Source organism: Hemicordylus capensis, chromosome 4 (genome assembly GCF_027244095.1).
Source record: "Hemicordylus capensis ecotype Gifberg chromosome 4, rHemCap1.1.pri, whole genome shotgun sequence".
In the NCBI taxonomy this organism is placed as follows: Eukaryota; Metazoa; Chordata; class Lepidosauria; order Squamata; family Cordylidae; genus Hemicordylus; species Hemicordylus capensis.
The window spans coordinates 320,668,904-320,685,212 of NC_069660.1; the positions used below are offsets into that span (position 1 = coordinate 320,668,904).

The 16,309-nt window shown below is 52.0% G+C and overlaps 1 protein-coding gene across 10 annotated transcripts in view; it reads left to right on the plus strand.

Moving 5' to 3' along the window:
- Positions 1-16,309, plus strand: part of SLC52A2 (solute carrier family 52 member 2) — a 36,183-nt gene that overhangs the window by 6,746 nt on the left and 13,128 nt on the right. For 5 of the 10 annotated variants that reach the window (XM_053244711.1, XM_053244706.1, XM_053244707.1 and 2 more), the window contains one exon: positions 2,422-2,551. The exons of 1 other annotated variant lie outside the window; for it this stretch is intronic. The gene's annotated coding sequence lies outside the window, so the exon portion shown is untranslated. Of the gene's footprint in view, positions 1-2,421; positions 2,552-7,166; positions 7,223-8,554; positions 14,288-15,564; positions 15,642-16,309 lie in introns of those variants that run through there. 4 more of the 10 variants (XM_053244709.1, XM_053244708.1, XR_008305986.1 and 1 more) reach the window with 4 other exon arrangements.

Here is a 16,309-nt window from a genome sequence, read left to right on the forward strand (position 1 = left end):
CCCAAATACCTAACAAACAGGGTAACCGCTGGCTGGGAATCAGACTTTGATTCCCAGAGCCCAAAGTGTTTGCAAAGAGTGTTTAAGATGAATTATTTACCTCATGCTCTCCTAACTCTGCTTTGTTGATTGCTGTCCTGTGGACCAGAGAAGGACAATGTACAGACAAATCTCAATTAGTCCACATGTCTGCAAGCCCTCCCACCTTCGAAGGGGGTTGAGGTGGCATTTGCATACCAATATGGGTGTCCACTGATCATTGAAAGACATTAGCCTGGTCATTGCAAACTGGTCAAGCCAGGTATCACTTGCTTTTCTCCTTGTTATATGACTTCTAATCAGAGAATCCTAGAGGGAGAGGGTGTGTCTCCTGAGAACTTGCTTGCTGAGGTGCTACAAAGACAACACAGGACCACCGAATGGGTTGTTCAACTGACTGATGAACTTGAGCATACGCGCTTGCTGATGCTAATGGGCTGCTTGCTTGCAATAAAAAAGGCAGCTCCTGAAGCAAAAAAAACCAAACCCCAAACTAAGCAATAATTGGCTGATGTATTTTGGTTTCAGCAATGTATTTTAAAAATATAAAATACCTAAACAAATGTATTTTAGGTACAAAATACTTCAAACACATAGATAGATTCTCTCCAGGATGATCTGTCTTCCACTTGGCCTTGAAGGGCTCTCGGTGGTGCATTCATGGTTGTTGTCATCAAGTCCATCCACTTTGCTGCTGGTCGTCCTCTTCTTCGCTTGCCTTCGATTTTTCCCAGCATTATGGACTTCTCAAGGGAGCTGGGTCTTCACATAATGTGTCCGAAGTAGGATAGTTTGAGCCTGGTCATTTGTGCCTCGAGTGGAAATTCTGGATTAAGTGTTGTTCTATGATCCCTTGGTGTGTTTTCCTGGCTGTCCATAGTATTCTCAAAAGTCTTCAACAACTTTTGGAGCAAAGGTTCAAAAGCGTCAATCCTTTTTCTGTCTTGCTTCTTCCAAGTAAAGCTTTCGCAGGCTGCCGTCTCTGACCTTTCGTCACCCTCTCCTGAGACTGCCCCAAATGCTTTAGCCTTTCCTTGCAGGTAGGGGGCTCCCACCTCCCCGCTCCTGTCATTGAGCTGCCCTGCAATACCCCTTTTGAGATGGGGTGGTGATGAGAGGGGCACCCACATGTGCCGGCACCATTTCCACAAAGCATTGTGGCAACTGTGTGTGTGTGTGTTGGTGGGGGGGCTCCCAGGCTTGGGTCCTCAGGTGCTGAGGCTGGACTGCAGCTGCCCTCATCCTCGGGCGGGGCAGGGGGGTGGGCGGGAGTAGCAGCAGCATCTGGGAACCTCTGTGTAAGATAGGCCTTTTTGCAGCTGCCACAACTCCATGGATGGTTTTTGTTGCGCTCTCACTGCCACCCCATCAGAAATTAGTTTAGTTTTTTGCCCTTGTGTGCATCACTTCACACTTGCAGCAAGCGCCGTTTGCCATTTTGTGGCCCGTTTCTTCCGTTTGGAGCGGTTCCTTCGGCTCTCTTGGCGTTTGCATCCTCTTGAGTAATTTGGTCGAGCCGGCCAACTTGGCCACTTCACTGCTCCTGGATGAGCAAGCGCCAAAGGGCCAGTCTCCCCACACAGGCCCCCCAAGGGCGCCCACCACTCACTGCCCGGCATTGTGGGAACGGCCGGCTTTCACTTTGCTTCCTGTTGCTGAGCTAGTTGCCAGTCTAGGGAAAGACCCACCCTCTGATCCCGCTTGGTGTGGACAAAGGCAGAGGCCAGAGTCAGCTTTCCTGATTCAGACGCTGCCGCCAGGCCCTTTCGCGCCTCTGCCGCCCCCGCTCGGCATGGCCTTCCATCCAGAAGCTCTTGATCAGTGGTCCCTCTAGTTTTTCTCATCTCTGTGCGGAATGAGTTTTGTTCTGGGCGGCAGGATCAAGGCCGTGTGTGCGCAGATGTGCATTCCGAGGGGGGGGCCTTCCGGATTTGAGCTGAGCGGGATCTAAGGTGAACTGCACAAACATCCCAAAACCTGTGAGTGCGCGCACGTGCGCACGCGTGAGAGGGAACAGTGCTCTTGATAATTCTTCCGTCTGGAGCCGTAAACAGCAATGAATCACTGGAGGGCCAAGGAGCAAAGTCTGTCGCTGCTGAGCGGCTGGGGAGTCTGGTAGGGTCGGGGCTGGAACTGCCGGGGAATTAATCTGGAGGGAATTCAACGCCACCCAAGGCTTCCTGGGAGTCTGGCGAGATTGCCGGGGCTGGAGATTGCCAGAGAGATCTGCTTTGTGATCGCCCCGCGTCAGGCAGGCAGGCAGGAGAGGGAGCCACTGGTCCAAGGCAACCCAGGGCATTTTCTAGCCGAATCTCAGGCTGTCCTCTCCAGCATCCACCCTCGCTGCATTTTGATTCTCCCGATGGTGGGCTCTGCTTGCAGGAACTACGCGGAAGAGACTCGATGTATCCGAGGCATCCCTCGACGCTGGGTGTCCGGCTCCCTGCTTCTCCGGCTTGGCTGTGATGCGTTTGGCTTCTCCACAGGAGTCTGCCGTTGAAACTGACCAGAGGTGAGCACGTGCTGGTGACGAAGTCTGCCTCCCTGAATGTGTTGGCCCTCTGGGTTGGTGAAGGCTCCACCGGGGCAGTTTTAGGCTGCGGCTGTCGAGTCGCAGAACTGCTTGCTGCAAGAAGTGGAAGGGATCACTGCTTGCCCTCCCTTATTCCTGCCCTGGTAAGTTCTGGGTTAGGCTCCTGCCGTATGTTAGACCTAGGGCTGCCTTTGAGGACTACTCAGAGTTCCTGACTGGAGGACCCCCCTGCTTCTGGGTGAACCTCCCTCCAGCTCTTTCTGTCAGATCCCTGAAATAGGGCCGCCTCTTGTGGAACAACCTCCCCAGGGACCCTGGCATGGCGAGACCCCTGGACATCCAGATGCCACGTTGGGTCCAGGAGCACTGCCAAGCTGTGGCCCGTCAAGAGCAGGTGGGCAGACCATCGCCAGATCAAAAGTTCTCCTGACCTTTTGGTCTTGCCTGGATTTAGTTTCAGTGTTTCCGCCCTGCTGCCTCCAGATCCTGGGTGAGAAGGTCCGGCCCTTCTCCAGCTGGGGATGGCACAGGGGATGGAGTTTTCTCCGTTTTATTAGTCACCCAGGGAGTTGTTCTGAATCGCAAGATGTCATCCGTGTTCTGAATAAACACGCCCTTGAGGAGTTGTTGGCAAGAAGCCGCCTAGGCCTGCCCTGGCCCTCAGGCGCTCAAAGCGGAGGGCGTGGGGTGGGCAAGTGGCCGCTGGAGACAGACTCGGAGCCTCCGGCCTGGCTTTATGGCAGCCTCGCCAGGCAGAGGGTGCTGCTGGCGGGGCCAGAGGCCAAGCAGCTGGACCTTGGGGCGGGGGGCAGGAGGCCTCCGAGAAAGCTCAGCATGCTCGCGAGGGCTGGCCTGCACCAAGCCGTTTTCCTGGCAAGTTTCCTTTCAGCCTCCGGGATTGGACGGAATCGGGGCTGCTGGCTGACCCACCCTCAGGGCACCTCCCTCCCTCCCTCCCTGTGAAGGGCTGCTGGGGCTGCTGCAAGCCCTCTGAGCCCTGGCCTGAGGCAGGTGAGTGGAGGAGCAGGGCACTGCCTCCTCTGCCCATCCCAGACAGCGGTGCCCAAGGGGGAGAGCAAGTTCTTGCTCGTTGGCTTTGGGCCTGGAGAGCGCCGAGGCGGTGGTGCCATTCCTGCACGGGCCGTGTTCCCAGGCCCTCGTGCACATGTTTCCGTGCTTTGGGCTACTTCGCGCTTCCCCCTGCCCCCCGGGGGGCCAGCCAGCTGGCCTGCCGCCTCTCTTCTAGCGGGAAAAGTCATGGAGCCCGGGCAAGCTCCTCCTCGGCAGCGTTGACGATGCCTGTTGTTGAAGGAGCCCACCAGTAGTTCCACCTCCTGCTCAGGCTGCCTCCCGGGTCCTCAGTCGGGGAGAGAGATTGGGCAGTAGGTAGGGGCTCTGTCTGCCATAGGCGTACAACTGCACTGCATTATATTAAGGGAGAGAGCTGGCCTGGTGGTCGCAAGCAGGACTGGTCCCTTTAGCTAAGCAGGGTCTGCCCTGGTTGCATTTGAAGGGGAGACTAGAAGTGTGAGCCCTGGAAGGTATTTTCCCCCTGAGGGGATGATGGAGCCGCTCTGGGAAGGGCAGCTAGGTTCCAAGTCCCCTCCCAGGCAGCAGCATCTCCACGGATAAGGCCAAGAGATTCCCGCCTGCAATCTTGGAGAAGCTGCTGCCAGTCTGTGTAGACAATACTGAGCGAGATGGACCAACGGTCTGACTCAGTCTATGGCAGCTGCCTGTGTTCCTATCTGTTGGATAAGAAGCGCATATATTGGCTTCCTTGGTGCTGGTGGTGTTGCCATCGGCGCCCAGTTTGCACTTTTGTAGAGCGTGCAACGGTTTCTTTCACAGCTGATGCCACAGGTGGAGGGCACTCCTGGCCCAGAAGAGGGCCCAGAGGTGGCTGCGGAAGGGAGGGCCTGGGGGCGGGGAGGGGAGGCCCAGGCTGCCTTCCCCAATTGTCCCCTGGCCCAGTCATGCCTCATCCTAAGGTGTCAGGGGGGCACCAAAGGAGGCGGCTCAGGCTGCTCCTCTCTCTCCCGCCCCAAATAGCAGTGGCACTCACTGCCTGCAGGCTGGTCATTCATCAGGTAGAGCTATGCAGTTAACTGGGAGAGCAGGGGCAACTGCGCTTCCTTTGCCCTCCCCCCCACTCATTATTTTATTTATTCAACATATTTTTATGCCACCCCAAACTTACATTAGGAGGAGCTGCTCCTGCTGCTTTGTCCAGTGAAGAACTCTGGGAACCTTTCGGTCTCCCCACTTCTCCCAGAACGGCCAGAATGCGCTTTTCCCAGCATACAGAATCCCCAGCTGTGGCTGCGCAGACCCCAGGAGCCCGTCCGTCCGCTTGGCCCCGGCCAGCCTTTTCTGACCAGCAGAGCTTGGGCCTTCTGGCTTGGGGTCCGATTTCGGGCAGCCCCCTCAGGAGAGCGTAGGCTGGAGGGAAGATGGGGGGGGGGTATTTTGCCAGAGGACAGCGAGCCAGACCCGTCCTCCTTGCGATCTCTGTTCGTCCTCCCTCCCTCCCCCCCCATATATAGCTAAGGGGGGGGGGGGTGTGCCTGTATCCTCAAAGGGCTTGTGGGAGCTCCCCAGGCCTTGGGCCTTAGGGGGCTGACCACCATCCCAGCTGGCAGGGCTCCTGGCCAGCAAGAGAGGGGACTTGTGCAGCCCGGTGGAGCTGCAGTCGGCCCCTGGGCTGCCTCTCTGGCCCAGCAGCCTTTTGACCTACGGAAGCTCACCAGGCTTGGGGCTCTGTTTTCTTTCCCAACAGCGCATTCCTCATCAGCATTGCAGGTGTTCATTTTCACGTTGCAGTTCGTAAGTCAGTGGAGAGGCAGAGCATTCCTGGCCAATCAAAGACACGGTTTGAACCCGAGGGAGATTGATCTGCTGCCACATGCTCTCTGGAGGGAAAGGGTGCTCCTGAGCATGCCGAGAGAGGGGCAGGTTTCCCAGGCCAGGAGAAACCAGCAAGGCCTCTCCTGTCTGTAGCCCCACCTGGCTGCTGCCAGTTACCTCTCCCTCTTCCTCAGGAGTAGGGCTTTTTTGCTTGGGAGAGAGGTGGCAGGCCTGGGGATGAATCCCGTTCTGGGCGGAACCTGAACTTGTGTCAGACTCCACCAATTTGGAAATGACTGTTCCTAATATCAGGCACAGTATAGGCACCTCAGGGTGCAGCGGGAAATGACTTGACTAGCAAGCCAGAGGTTGCTGGTTCGAATCCCCGCTGGTCTGTTTCCCAGACTATGGGAAGCACCTATATCGGGCAGCAGCAATATAGGAAGATGCTGAAAGGCATCCTCTCATACTGCATGCGGGGAAGGCCATGGTCAAGCTCTCCGGTATTCTACCAAAGACAACCGCAGGGCTCTGTGGGCGCCAGGAGTCGACACCAACTTGAAGGCACACTTTACCTTTACCTTACAGTGTTGGTAATAATCACTGCCACCTTGTGGTGAAAAGTGATGCTGTGCCTTCTCATAGATGAATGTCCTTTCAAGGGAAGCTCAGGTGGCATCTCTTTAGGCAGACAGCAGAAGAGGTTAGATCGGCCTATCAGTCCAATATGCATCCAAACCAGACATGTAACAGATAAAACCAGTGTGCTGGTGGTGTAGCCGTTAGAGTGTTGGATTAGGACCGGGAGGCCTGAGTTCAAATCCCCAGCCAGCCATGACATTCCCAGGTGACTCGGGGATAGTCACTTGCCTCTCAGCCTAACCTACCTTACAGGGTTGTTGTGAGGATGAACATGGCCCTGTACGCCACTCTGGGCTCCGTGGAGGAAGAGGGGGATATTCATTTAGTAAACAAATGGGTAGAACCTGGTTCCCACTGAGCTCCAGACCTTGCTTGCAATGAAATGGTTATGTGGTCTGAGATTTCCAGGATAATTGAATCTGCTTCTGCAACAATAGCACATTCCAAGCCTTCCGCTTTTTTTTTTCAGACAGAGAGCAGTTTCCTGTTCTCTTTTCTCTGAGAAGCTTTGATGTTGGTCCGATCTCATTTGTGTAATTCCTTCTTCCTTCCGAGTACTCAGAAATACTTAATTAAAAAAAGAGTTGCAAGCATCCCTAAAACTGATCGTTTTCCAAGCGCTTGACCAAGGCCCCAGGTGAATTCCAGCTCCCTGCAACACAGGAGGCTGCCTTCTGCCCAGTCAGACCCTGGGTCCATCTAGCTTGGCTTGCACTGACTCACAGCGGCTCTCCCAGGTGCCAGGCAGGCGTCTCTCTCAGCCCTATTTGGAGATGCTGCCAGGGAGGGAACCTGGGCCGTTCTGCATGCAAAGTAGCAGATGCTCTCCCACTGAGACGTGGCCCCATCCCCTGGTAGAGTGGAGTGGCCTGGGATCTTGTGAGATGGCCTTGGCAACCTTCTTCTTGGGAGCCTCACCCTAGGATTTGTAGCACAATTGGAAATGGTTTCAGAGATTGTGTCAGAATAAGTTGAAGGGTTGTGGCTGAGTGTTTGGAGAGAATTAATGCAAGTAGGGCATGCAGAGTGGAGGGTCATTGGGGCAGGAAAAAGGAAGGAAAGAAACCCAAAGGTGCTGAGCAAATCAACCCTGCCTTTATTTTAGGTCTGACGCATTTCGAGCATTGCTCTTCTTCAGAGGCAACGGTAAACACAGAACAGGTAAATGACTAAAAAGTAAATAATTAGAAAAGCTACAAAATATAAAGATATATACAATATACAAGCCCCCATATGCAAATTATGAATCATCACTATATAATTCTGTTAGTAATCTAAAAATGGTTGACAAAACTTTACTTATATAAAACATTAAACATCAAACCATACATCACTAACTCTAAAAGGGGTTTCCACCATAATCAATAATATACAATACTAAAACAAATTATCTTAAGAACATAAGAACAGCCCTGCTGGATCAGGCCCAAGGAAGCCCATCTAGTCCAGCATCCTGTTTCACACAGTGGCCCACCAGATGCCCTTGGGAAGCCCACAGGCAAGAGCTGAAAGGAGCATGCCCTCTCTACTGCTGTTGCTTCCCCGCAACTGGTACTCAGAGGCATCCTGCCTCTGAGGCTGGAGGTGGCCTATAGCCCGCCGACTAGTAGCCATTGATAGACCTCTCCTCCATAAAGTTATCCAAACCCCTCTTAAAGCCATCCAGGTTGTTGGCTGTCACCACATCTCGTGGCAGAGAATTCCACAAGTTGATTATGCATTGTGTGAAAAAGTACTTCCGTTTGGTCCTGAATTTCTGGGCAATTTCATGAGATGACCCCTGGTTCTAGTGTTATGTGAGAGGGAGAAGAATTTCTCCCTATCGTGTCTCCCTGCAGTCGTCTTTTTTCTGAATTAAATAGGCGCAGGTGTTATAGTCTTGCCTCATAAGAAAGGTGCTCTAGGCCCCTGATCATCTTGGTTGCCCACCTCTGCAACTTCTCCAGTTCTACAATGTCTTTTTTTAGATGTGGGGACTAGAATTGTACGCAGTACTCCAAGTGTGGTCGCACCATAGTTTTGTATAAGGGCATTATAATATGAGCAGTTTTATTTTCAATCCCCTTCCTAATGATCTCTAGCATGGAATTGGCCTTTTTCACAACTTCTGCACCTTGAGTCGACACTTTCAACGAGCTGTCCACCACAACCCCAAGATCCCTCTCCTGGTCAGTCACCGACAGCTCAGATCCCATCAGTGTATACTTGAAGTTGGGGTTTTTTGTCCCGATGTGCATTATTTTACACTTGCCAACATTGAATCACATTTGCCACTTTGTCGCCCACTTCCCCAGTTTGGAGAGATCCTTTTGGAGCTCCTCACAATTCGTTTTGGATTTCACTACCTGAAAGAGTTTGGTATCATCTGCAAATTTGGCCACCTCGCTGCTTACCCCAACTTCTCGGTTGGTGCTGTCAAGGCATCTCATGAAGATGGGTTATCCCTGTCACGTGCTCCTAGGCAGGACTATGCAAATTAGTTTAGAAAGGCAGTCCTATATAGCTCTGACGGGGAGAACCCCGCCCCAGTTCTTCTAGTCCTGTTGCTCCTGGCAGGCTGTGTTCCTCGGCTCGTCCAGTTCAGGCCTGTATTGCTTCTGCTCCTTACTTTTTCCCCGTGGTTCCTATTGTTTCATGTACTTTCTCTCTCCAGATATATATTTTTTTTTAAAAAAAAAAGCCCCCGTCAGTACTTTTCAGCGCCTTTCACTCCAACCTTGGTTTGTTGGCCCCCCCGGTTAGCCCCTTCCCCTCCTCCCCCCTCTCCTTTGTCAATTAGATTTTTATGGGAGATCCCTCCAGGGGCTCAGAAAGTAGGAGGAGGTTATTGCATGTGCTAGTGCCCGCTGGGCGTCCGTCTGAGCGTTTCCCGGGGCACACTAGAAAACCTGGCGATCCAGCACCCCAACCCAGCCCAATCGCCACATTTCAGTGCACAATTGTCCTCCCTGCCCCGGCCCCGGCTGACTCTGTTCTGTCCGGGCAGGCAGTGGGAGCGTTCCTGCGTTCGATCGCCCCTTCGGGAGGCGAGTCCTCAGGAAGAATGGAGGCTGGAGAGAGCTTAAATCGCCCGAGGCGCTTTACACGTAGTGCGGCCCTCGCAGGCGACTTTAATCTAGTTGAGCCTACGTTCGGCGCATTAAACGAGGCCATCAGGGCGGGAAGGGTTAGACCGATCCCCAACCCCCCCCTACACAAGCAGAGATCCGGGCCTTGTGCTCTCTACCTAAAATGGCCGCCTCCACTAGCGACGCTCTACAGCCACTAGATGGCGCTGCACCAGAAATGGCGGGAACGGCTTCGGCTGCTCCTTCTACATCCTCAGCTAGTATTACAGCGAGAGTGCCCCGATCGGAGGGGCGGGAGGGTTCCCCCCTATCGGAATCGGTAGCTAATCTGCCTATGCCTTCCCAAATGCCCACGGAATGGCAAAATTGGTTTAAATCGACAATGAAAGAGTCCCTGGGTCTGCTGAGGGAGTATAACAAGCGTAAACGCTCTAAGAGGCCCACAAAATCATCTTCCTCTTCTGATGAGGAATCCTCCTCCTCTTCCTCCTCCCCCTCCCCTAGGAGGTCCAAGCGCAGAAGGAAACATACAAAGAGGCATAAAAAGCATAAAAAGACTGCTAGGGTCATTACCTCAGTACACTCATCTGAGGGATCTGGGCAAGAATCTGGGGACCCCACGGCAAATGACATCCGCCCAGTAGGAAATAAAGCTCCACATATTCCACCCCCCCCTTCTGGAGGAGGAGGCGGAAGACACCACAGCTGATATCAGGGGAGCTGATATGGCCTGCGAGGGTGACCAGGGACTAGAGAGAGATGAGGGAGACTGGTCAGGGGCAGAGGAGATCGAGCAAGCACAATCTTCCCAACGCCTTTTCTCCCCGGAAGATTTTAACCCCCTCATGACCAAAGTGTTAACTACCATTGGTCTACAGGCTAAGCCCACGCCTGAACCAGGCCAAAATTCCAAGGGCGATCTGGTTTTTCCCAAGCCACAGCCTCGAGAGCTTCCCTTACCCATGCCCACCTATTTTTCAGAAGTTATCAAGTCAGAATGGGCGGCGCCGAGTGTCCCCCCCCCAAAAAAAGCTTCCAACTCTTCCACTAGATTCTACACATTCCAACAAGAACCTACCACACTCCTCCAAACGCCGACCACCGATGCTCCTATTTCACAACTAAGCAGCGGATCCCTGGTACCGAGAGATGGGGAAGGGTTCCTCAAAGAACCATCCGATAAGAAGGCGGAGTTCTCGTTCCGACGGGTCCACGACAATGCCTCACTGGCTACACGATCAGCCGCAGTGGCCTCCATGACGGCCAGGGCCAGTCTTCTATGGATCAACGACCTCATCGACGAGACTCCACCGGAATCTACTCGCCTAAGACAGCAGCTGTTGAAACTACAGCGAGCACAGGCACTCATCGCCGATACTTCCCTCGACACTATACGTTACTCGGCAAGATCCTCGGCGGCTTCAGTGGTCGGTAGAAGGCATCTCTGGCTGAAGGCGTGGCAAGCAGACTCCGTATCCAAGAACAACCTATGTGCTCTGCCTCACGAGGGGTCTAAGCTCTTCGGCGATTCAGCCCTAGAGAACATACTAGTCGAATCGAAAGATAAAAAGAAAACCATGCCGTTGGCCCCCAGGAAGCCCGATAAACCAGCTTTCAGAAGAAGCTACCAACAGCCTTTTCGTGCCTTTCGCCCCGCCTTTAGGGGCAGAGACAGAGACTTCCGCGGCTCCAGATCCTCCTGGCCCCGCCAGCGATTCACCAGCAGGAACCCCAACTTCCGCAACCCCGGCAGCCAGGGGAAACCTCAGGCAAAGAATCAGTTCTGACACAGACTTCCTCAGCCTGGGGGGTCGCCTATCCTACTTCCTTCCAACATGGCTACGCGATATATCGGATGCATGGGCTCTGGAGGTCATTCGTTTCGGTTACAGGATCGAGCTGGGCTCCTCCCCTCATCCACGATTTCTCCCAACTCCCCGCTCTCACTCCGCTTCAAAGCACGCGGAAATGTCCATGGCTATCCTACACCTGCGAGACATCGGAGCCATAGAGCTTGTTCCCAGGGGGCAGGAGGGGAGGGGAGTCTACTCCATCCTGTTTACGGTACCCAAAAAGGACGGGTCCCGCAGAGCGGTTCTAGACCTAAAATATTTGAACTCCTTCGTCAGAACACGCAAGTTTCGCATGGAGTCCCTCCGCTCCATTTTAGAATCTCTCAGCAAGGAGACTTTCTGTCATCAATAGATTTACGGGAGGCCTATCTACACATTCCCATACATCCCGACAGCAGGCCGCTACTCCGCTTCAAATACGCAGGGCTGGACTATCAATTCAAGGCCCTCCCCTTCGGCCTCGCCTCTGCACCCAGGACGTTCACCAAGATCCTCGCCCCGGTCCTCGCTCTACTTCGTATTCAGGGGGTACACATAGTGGGGTACCTCGACGATCTACTCCTAAAATCGGAGTCCTGGGATTCAGCAGTAAGGGATCTGGAAAGGACCATGACAACACTGAATCAACCCGGTTTTCTAATCAACATAGAAAAGAGTCACCTCTCCCCGACGCAGAGAATTCGCCACCTCAGGGTAATAATCGACACTCTATCGTGCAAGGTCTTCCTCCCGGAAGACAGAGCCCAGGTGCTTACATCAGAAACAAGGGACGTCCTGGCGAGGCTGAAGTCGCCTCTACTGTCCTTGGCTCGACTCCTGGGACTAATGGTGTCAACGCTGGAAGCGGTCCCGTGGGCAAGGCTACACCTTCGGGTCCTCCAATGGTACCTCCTGAAATTCCAAGCGTGCATAACCACGAGGCGCAACATCCTAGTCATTCCACCTCCGCAGGTGAAAATGTCCCTGACCTGGTGGACCAGGTCTCGGAATCTCCAAACAGGCAAGTGCTTCCTCGAACTTCCGAAACTCATTATCACAACAGACGCAAGCAACAGAGGCTGGGGGGCACACTGCCTACAACACTCAGTCCAAGGACGATGGGAGAGCCTAGAAAGATCCCATTCTATAAACTGGCTCGAGCTCAGAGCTATCCGTCTGGCCCTCTTACATTTCCAACCCCTGGTCGAGGGGAAAGATGTCTTAGTGAAAACGGACAACACCACAGCCAAGGCACACGTAAACAGACAGGGAGGAACTCGATCGCGTTCTCTGTTCCAGGAATCAGTCCTCCTCCTATCTTGGGCCGAGAAGCACCTCAATTCCATCACAGCTCACCATGTCAAGGGAGATCTGAACTCAGTAGCGGATTGGTTGAGCAGGGAGGACCTCCTCCCGGGGGAGTGGTCCCTCAAAACGGAAGTGTTCGATCAGTTGGCATACAAGTGGGGCGGCCACAAGCAGACTTGTTCGCCACTCCCCTCAACGCAAAGACAGAGATATTCATCACCAGGTTCCACTGTCGTGCAGCATGGGGAACGGATGCCCTGTCTTGCAAATGGCCTCAGGGGCTCCTGTACGCCTTTCCCCCGATACCACTTCTGACCAGAGTACTCCGCAGGATACGGAATCTGAGAGCAGAGGTCGTCATGGTGGCCCCGTTCTGGCCCAGACGTCACTGGTTCACGGACCTCGTAGGCATGGCAATAGACCAGCCTTGGCACCTCCCCGCGAGACCAGACCTCCTTCTCCAGGGGCCAGTTCACCATCCCAATCCGGGCTGGTTTCAACTAGCCGCCTGGAGACTGAGCGGATCCGATTGCGAGCACAGGGACTTCCCCCCAAAGTGACTGAAACCATCCTGGCTTCTAGGAAAAATTCCACTAATCGAATCTACCAGTATACATGGAGGATGTTTCTGCGTTGGCTCCACAGGAAAAAACTCCCTAGTGACGAGGCGACTCCACTACATCTCCTACAATTCCTCCAGGATGGGCTTGATAAAGGACTGAAGCCCAACACCCTCAAGAGGCAAGCTGCCGCATCATTGCCAATGTTGAAGTGGAAGGCTAACTCACAGTATCATTCTCTCCTAAAAAGGTTTCTCAGGGGGGCCACCCTATTGTCTCCCCCAGTGATACATCGTTTCCCCTCATGGGATCTGAATTTGGTGCTTCAAGCATTACAAGGCCCTCCTTTCGAACCGATCCGTACCATACCACTACGCCTCTTGTTTCAGAAGTTGGCCTTCTTGGTGGCACTCACCTCTGCTAGAAGAGTTTCCGAGCTGAGAGCGCTCTCAGTCCACAAGTCGTTCTGCGTCTTCTCTGAGGACTCGGTCAGGCTGATTCCGGACCCCTTTTTCCAACCAAAGGTGATATCTCATTTCCATGCATCACAAGACATCTTTCTTCCTTCATTCTGCCCGCATCCGAAGCACCCCAGAGAGAAACTGTGGCACAAGCTGGATTTACGTAGATGCTTGAGATGCTACATAAAACGCACGGCCAGTTTTCATAAGACCGAATCTATGTTTGTCTCTTACCTGCCCACCTCTATGGGAGAGGCGGTATCAGCAAGAACTATTGCTAAATGGATTAGAGCATGCATTACCTTAGCTTATGAGACACAAAAGGTCCCTCCTTCGGCCAATATTTGGGCACACTCCACCAGGTCGGCAGCCGCCTCGGCCGCCTTCTCCACTAACGCTTCAGTACAGGAGATTTGTAAGGCAGCGGTATGGAAGAGTCCATCCACCTTTATAAAACATTATAAACTGGATACATACGCCGCTGCCCAAGCGGCATTCGGTAGGAGAGCACTCCAGAGGGTTCTTCCCCAGGAATGAGCAGCGTTATCCCTCCCTGACTTGGGAAGTTTGCTTTGGTAAGTCCCATCTTCATGAGATGCCTTGACAGCACCAACCGAGAATGAAGCATTGGTTACTCACCGTGAAGGCTTCTTCTGGTTGCTGCTGTCAAGGCATCTCAGCCCACCCTTGTGGCTCGTTTTCCTCTCTAGGGGAAGAACCCTCCTGGGACCAGGTTATACGCTCCCACACACATCTGTTCCTTGCAGGGCGTAGGGACATGTATATGTGTTTCTTCTCTCTTGTATTATTCTCTGCATAACTTTCTCGTACTACTGGTTCACTCGGCCTAGAAAAACTGGGGCGGGGTTCTCCCCGTCAGAGCTATATAGGACTGCCTTTCTAAACTAATTTGCATAGTCCTGCCTAGGAGCACGTGACAGGGATAACCCATCTTCATGAGATGCCTTGACAGCAGCAACCAGAAGAAGCCTTCACGGTGAGTAACCAATGCTTCATTCTAGCTCATTTATGAATAAATTAAAAAGCAGTAGTCCCGATACAGATCCTTGGGGGACCCCATTTCTTACTTCCCTCCATTGTGGAAACTCTCCATTTATACCCACCCTTGGGTATAATTGGTTTCCTGTCCAACCAATTAGCAGTCCACACATGTACTTGTCCCCTTACCCCATGAGACTGTTCCCACGATCAGCAAAAATTAGGCTAGGGAGGCCTAGCCCGATTTCTCCCAATCGTTAGTAGCAAAAGGAGCCACGCGACTCCCGGCTTACGGAGCCCACCGCTAAGCCCCAGTTTTAGGTGCAAGAGCACCTGAGAAGTGGGTTCCTTGATCGTGTGACGTTTCAGCGTGGCTTTGCACTGCACCAGCTCACAATTAGCCTCCCAGCTTTATAAGAAGCTTTTTGGAAGTCCAGGTATACTATGTCAACAGAATCCCCTTGATCCACACACCTGTTGACACTCTCAAAGAACTCCAAAAAGTTGGTGAGGCAGGATTTCCTTTTGCAGAAGCCATGCTGGTTCTCCCCAAGCAGGGCCTCTTCTTCTTGGTGCTTTACAGTTTTATCCTTGAGGATGCTTTCCATCCACTTGCCCAGAACCGGCCTGTAATTTCCCGGATTGCCCCTGGATCCCTTTTTGAAAATCGGTGTTACATTGGCTACTTTCCAGTCCTCCGGTACAGAGCCTGATTGCAGGGATAAGTTATATATTTTAGCAAGGAGGTCAGCAATTTCATGTTTGAGTTCTTTGAGGACTCTTGGATGGATGCCATCTGGCTATCTTAAGAACATCCAAAGGCACAGCAACCTTTCTAAAATAAGAAAAAGGAGGGAGACAAAGAGTAAAAAATATTTGCCGTTAACCAGACACTTTTACTCACATTCACTGCATCTTTGTCCACTTGTTGGAAAGTGTGTCATACAATAGCAAAATCTTTATGGTATGTTCATCTTCCAAAGGCACCTTTCTAAAGGAAGATGCTCTCAATCACATAAACCACGTAAGATGTATTCCATGCGGTAAAGTGTCTTAAGAGGCATTTTTTTTGTCATCAACAAGATTGCAGAAAAAGGATGTTTTACCTGTCTCTTTATAGTAAACACCATTCCCACATGGGGAGTGTCTCTGTGGAGGTGCTGCGGCTCCTGGTAGTAACTGGATAGCGGGTTTTTCAAATGTGTATTACTGTGTGCCAGGTGTTCCTTTGAAATTTTTGTTCTTCTGTAAGTTAGAAGTTAATTCTCTTTGCAGGTAGGTATATCTTGTAAAAGGTGCCAGTGTCGGTGAAGGTGTTTTCTTAAAGCTTCATCCACAGAATTAAAGGTCAGACTACATACCACAGATTTTAATGGATATTTCTGGTTCTTGTTCTTAAATAGTTCTTTTCTGTCAATAGTATAGGCTCTGTTTTTAGCAGTTTTTGCTGTCTCAACAGGATGACCTCTAGATCAGTGTTCCCTCTAACAAGGATTCCCAGATGTTCCTGACTACAACTCCCAGAGTCCCCAGCTGCAATGGCTTTTGCTTGGGGATTCTGGGAGTTGTAGTCAACAACATTGGGAATCCCTGTGAGAGGGTACACTGCTCTAGATACTAAATTAGTCTGTAATTTATCAGCCTCTGACACAAAGGAAGAGTCGTGACTCGTCAGAACAGTCTCTTCTAAGGCGTAGGAACTCGCCATAGGGTAAGATGCCCCTCATGTTTGGGAAGGGAGTAGTCATCTCTTAAGTAGGTATTTCTATCTGTAGGTACTAAATACTACTTTTAGACATTAGTATTTAGACTTCTTTCCTCTTTATATGCATCTAAATGATTCATATGTTTTAGATCATATTGCATCTTGAACATTAAATTGGGATCTCTGTTGTTTAGCCAACTCCTAAAATCAGTTAGTTGTTCTGCGTCTCCTCACCATAAAACATATCATCAGCAGTGTAGAACCAACAAACAATCAGAGCATCCTGGTATGGATTGTGTACAAAAATGTGTGTCG